Consider the following 5,588-nt stretch of genomic DNA (forward strand, 5'->3'; position numbering starts at 1 on the left):
TTTTTTTTTTTTTTTTTTTTTTTTTTTTTTTTTTTTTTTTGAGACAGAGTTTTGCTCTGTGTTGCCCAGGCTGGAGTGCAGTGGCATGATCTTGGCTCACTGCAAGCTCCGCCTCCCGGGTTCACACCATTTTCCTGCCTCAGCCTCCTGAGTAGCTGGGACTACAGGTGCCTGTTGTATTTTTAGTAGAGACAGGGTTTCACCATGTAAGCCAGGATGGTCTCAATCGCCTGACCTCGTGATCCACCCGCCTCAGCCTCCCAAAGTGCTGGGATTACAGGTGTGAGCCACTGCACCTGGCCTATCCTTCCATATTTTTTGCTATGCATGTACACATTTAAAATAAAATCGGATTGTACCATGTATATTGATATGCAACCTGTTTTCCACTTACTAATGTATAACAAATATCTTTTAAAAACAATCACATAGTAATCTATTTTTTGGACATGCCAAAATACATTTAACCAATATTTATTTATTTTTTTGAGATGGAGTCTCACTCTGTTGCCCAGGCTGGAGTGCAGTGGTGCAATCTCGGCTCACAGCAACCTCCGCCTGCTGGGTTTAAGCAGTTTTCCTGCCTCAACCTCCCAAGTAGCTGAGACTACAGGTGTGCACCACCATGCCTGGCTAATTTTTTGTATTTTTAGTAGAGATGGGTTTTCACCATGCTGGCCAGGCTGGTCTTGAACTCCTGACCTTGTGATCTGCCCACCTCAACCTCCCAAAGTGCTGGGATTACAGGCATGAGCCACTGTGCCCAGCCATGTCTTATTTTTTCAATGTTTTTATGTTAATATTTAGTTGTTGGGTTTCTTTTTTACTGAATTAGTTTTAATATTTAAAAAAATAGTAAGAATTTAAGTGATTGGATTTTGATTTTTTTTTATGCTTGTGCTCTTTTTCTTAGTAGCAGAGAGAATTTTCATTTTTTAGTGGAAGTTTACAAAATATGACCATATGATACTTCCGCTTTATAGAGTCTTTAAGTAGGCAGATTAATACTTTACAAACAAAAACTACCAGCCTGAGACCTAACCCCTGACCCTTCCTAGTTCATCTATTGCTGAGCGTCCTGCCCTGCCAAGACTGTCTCCCAGCTCCCTCCCACCCCATTTTTGCTGTCTCTCGCTAGCCCACTGCCTTTCTTATCTCTGGTCTGAAGAATGAGCTGGTTATGTCGTCACATGCTTCCCAATGGGTCTAGGCTGTCATGCATCACTGCTCACAGCTTTGTCAGTGCAAGTTCAGCCAAGAAGTGATCTAATTCCAGAGCGAGTTGAACCACAAAGTCCCGCAGAGGTAAGTAACCATGACCAACAGATTCATTTGGGCTGCCAGGTTCTTCTTTGTTTTTTGTTGGGGAGGGATTTATAGTTTATTATGACTTATAAGTGTCATTTTAAAAACATTAGTCCATTTAAACCACGTAGAAATAAGTTTCCAAAAAGTCTGAAAAACAAAACATATTTTAAACATGTTTTTTGTTTTTGTTTTTTTTGAGATGGAGTCTCACTGTCGCCCAGACTGCAGTACAATGGCGTGATCTTGGCTCACTGCAACCTCCACCTCCTGGGTTCAAGCAATTCTCCTGCCTCAGCCTCCAAAGTAGCTGGGATTACAAGCGTCTGCCACCAAGCCCAGCTAATTTTTGTATTTTTAGTAGAGACAGGGTTTCACCATGCTGGTCAGGCTGGTCTCAAACTCTTGACCTCAGGTGATCCACCCGCCTTGGCCTCCAAAAGTGCTGGGATTACAGGCATGAGCCACTGCGTCTGGCCATAAACATGTTTAAGTAGATAGATTATCTGAAATTCCAGATTGTTCAGTGATTTCATTATTATGCTGTGGCAGCCAGGTAATCCTTAACTTCAGTTGGAGTAATCCTCCCAAATCAGCTTCATTGCCGATTCCAACTTCTATGTTGTCCTCTGTCATTTGCCCTTCAGAGCTTTCCTTGAGGGTTAAGATGGCTGTGTTGACAAAAAGAATCAAACTGTAAAATAGTAAAATATTTGAAGAGATTTGTTCTGAGATTTAGTCTGAGATTTATTCTGAGTGACCAGGACCCATGACACAGCCCTAGGAGGTCCTGAGAATATGTACCCAGGGTGCAGCTTGGTTTTATACATTTTAGGGAGACATGAGACTTCAGTCAAATACCTTTAAGAAATACTTTGGTTTGGTCCAGAAAGGCAGGACAACTTGAAGGTTGGGGTGATGGGCTTCCAGTTATAGGTAGATTTAAAATTTTCTGGTTGACAATTGGTTGAGTTTATCTAAAGACCTGGGATCAATAGAAACGAAGTGTCTGGGTTGTAGAAGAGGTTGTGGAGACCAAAGTTATATCATGCAGATGAAGCCTCCAGGCAGTAGGCTTCAGAAAGAATAGACTCTAAATGCTTCTTATCAAACTTAGGGTCTGTGTTGATGTTAATGCCACAGAGGTGTAATGAGGCCTGTCCAACTGACTTTCCATCATGGCCTGAAGCAATCTTTCAGGTTAGGAGTGCCCTGACAGAGGAAGAAGTCCAATCAGATGGTTGGGGAGGCCTCAAATTTTGATTTTTGGTTTACAGCTGTATGAATGCATCTTCAAGCTCCAGATCTTCATTGTATCTTTTCTCAGCATTTTCCCCTTCACATAGTTCTTTGCTGTTGTTTTCCAGCAAAGTAAGCTCTGGATGGATCTGACTGAAATAAACATGGTCATCCCTCCTTCCAACTACACATAAATCAATTCCAAATGGACAAACACCACTTGACTGAGTGTATTCTTGGGTTACAGAGATTACACTCTGTACCAGCCAAGCTATGGGAATGGGTTCTTGGTGATGTAGGATTTTTCTTCTTGGTCACTTTGCAGGCCAGGGGATCCTCAGCTGGTGACACCCCTCCCGGCCCTCACTCGGCCACACTGGTGCGTCCCAGCTTGCCTGTGTTACAGCTTGTACCTGTGTTCAACAGTTCTCGAGCTCTTGTACTGCTCCCAAGAAGAATGAGGAGATGCTGATATTGAAGGGTGAGGAGGGTGGAAAAAAATTTTATTGAGTGGTGGAACAGCTCCCAGTGGAGAGGGGATGCTGGGGGTTGGTCTCCCGCCTCACAGTCAGGTGGTTCTCTCCTCCCTGCGTGGCTGGGTCCAGGGCTTTTTGTGGGCTCGGAATAGGGGTGGGGCATACTATAGGTAGTATTGGAAAAGGCAACATTCAATTGGTTAAAAGGCATTATTCAGAAAGAATCAATTGGGAAAGGGGAGGCAAACGGGAACAGAAGTTGTCACTCAGTCTCAGGTTTAATCCAGGGCCAGCAGTCTGGGCTTTCAGCCTTCAGGCTGTTTTTGGCTTGAAGATGGGGTTTTACTGGGGTTTGTATCCCCAGGCCCTGGTGACCTCAGCAGGGTGCCACCCATGGGTGCCAATGCGGCTTTCACCCATGTTAACAGGGAGGCCTAGAGGGTAGGAATTATCTGCATTCACCTATACCCTGTCCTGTCCTCCCTCCTCTTGGTAACCTCATCTATTCCATGGGTGCTAGCATGACCTTTATCCATGAAATGGGTGGGGGCAGCTAACCAGCAGGAATTAGTCATGCTCACCTGCGCTGTGCCCCTCGACTTCTGTTATTGTCTGCCTTTGGATCCCTCTGATGTAGTTTTCCTTTCTAGGAATTCAACCTGAAGCTCCAAATTGAGTTTGGGGCAAGTTCGCCTCAGGAGGGTTCATGGACGCATTAAGTTAAGTCCTAGGTGGCCTTCGCCAGACTGCAGCCAGCAGCCAGCAGGGCTGCTCCTTCACTGCTTCCTGATCGTAAGCCCAATGCTAAGGTGAAACCTGGAACTGGGTCCTCCTCAAACAAGGGAGTGAAAGGGAGAATTGGGGTCCTGGCCTAGTAAGATGCCTTTCAAAAGGAAAAAAATCCTCTAGCATAGAAAAAGCTCCCTGTATTTGCAGGACTGTGTTAACTCCTGACATGGTGGAGAAAAGAAAAAGTGCAGGGTGGGGAAGGTGCCTGGGGTAAAAAGCCTCTTGATCTATGCAATTGGGTTCCTCCAAAAGGGAGAGAAACTCTTAATCTGTGCTTCCTCTTTGCCTCTAAGAATAGACAGAAACTGCATTGTTCTCAATTGCATATCTGATGGCTGGGCCAAATGCTCTTTCCACCCAGTAATATCTCTGTAGTTTGCAACAACACCCTTAACATTGTAAGGCAGATAGTGCCATGACAACTGTGAAAAAAGAAGGAAAATGCTGTAGGAAAGACTGGATTGGAACAAGGCCGACATTCCCAACCCCAGAGATGATAGAGATGGGAGTGTTGGGGTCCTCTCCAGCATCCTGTCCTCTTAGTTGTGCCATTGCTCTTAATTGGCTCACCAGAGGTTTGGTGCTTCGTCTGCCTTCAGAAAAGAGTCTTAATACAAGAAGCCTCGGAAAAAAGTGAAGTGTCTACATCCGCATTTACTCACCCTTCAGGTATCCTGGGTGATTCCCCAAAATGATGTAGGATTTTTCTTTTCAGTCACTTTGCAAGCCAGGAACCCCTGGCTGGTGATGCCCCACCCGGGCCTTGCTCAGCCACGCTGGCATGCCCCAGCTCGCCTGTGTTATAGCTTGTACCTGCATTTGGCAGTTCCTGAGCTTTTGTAATGTGCCCAAGGAGAGGGGAGAATCATTATATTGAGCAACTGAACAGCTCTCAGTGGAGAGGAGATGCGGTAGGTGGTCCCCCAACCCTGCAGTTGGGTGGTTCTGTCCTCCCTACATGGGCAGGTCCAAGGCTTTTTCTGAGTTCAGAATAGGGGTGGGGCAGGCCATAGGTAGTATTGGAAAAGGCAACATTCCTTTGGTTAAAAGACATTATTCAGAAAGAATCAATTGGGAAAGGGCAAGCAAGCAAGAACAGAAGTTTTTACTCTGAGTTGTGGGTTTCATCTGGGACCAGCAGTCTGGTCTGTCAACCTTCAGGCTGTTTTTGGCTTGAAGATGGGGTTTCACTGGGGACCTGCCCCTATCTGCCTAGGCATTTGGCTGCTTCCTGTCGTTATCATTGGTACACAGATATTATAGTATTGCTGAGCTAGTTTTTGAATTCTATGCACAAGCACTCTGATCTGGATCCGTGCCACCGTACACCAACCCGCTAAGCTTGGTAATGGGTTCTACTTTGTGTGCACTTTGCTCATCATACAGAATGGATTTCTGTTTCTTCTCAGTGCTAAAACCACACCATTTGCAGCTTTAATTCCCACTGAAGGGGCTCCTCCCACTACAGCAGCTAAAGCATATTCAGTCTGGACAAGTGTACAAGATGGGCTGAGTGTAGTCAGCGAGAAGCTGTACCTGTGCTCTGCCATCTTTACCTGGAGAGCCAAAGCACATCCCCTCGCTTTTCTTCTCTGGCTCCTAACCTGACTTTAACTGTGTTTTCCTTCTGTGCCTCTGTACAAAATACCAAACACAAGTACTGGAGATCCAATTCCAGAGTGACAATGTGAGAAGTTTCTCGGACCTGCTTCCCAATGAAACATCAGTAATTGGTGAAAATTATTAGGAAAAAAACCCCAACACTTAGAGTCCCTGGAG

The 5,588-nt window shown here is 45.2% G+C and overlaps 1 pseudogene; it reads right to left on the minus strand.

The window, feature by feature from the left end:
* Positions 1–1,843: 1,843 nt before the first annotated feature.
* On the minus strand, positions 1,844–5,359 carry LOC112630610 (annotated as a pseudogene).
* Positions 5,360–5,588: the final 229 nt, after the last annotated feature.

This window comes from Theropithecus gelada, chromosome 8 (assembly GCF_003255815.1).
Source record: "Theropithecus gelada isolate Dixy chromosome 8, Tgel_1.0, whole genome shotgun sequence".
In the NCBI taxonomy this organism is placed as follows: Eukaryota; Metazoa; Chordata; class Mammalia; order Primates; family Cercopithecidae; genus Theropithecus; species Theropithecus gelada.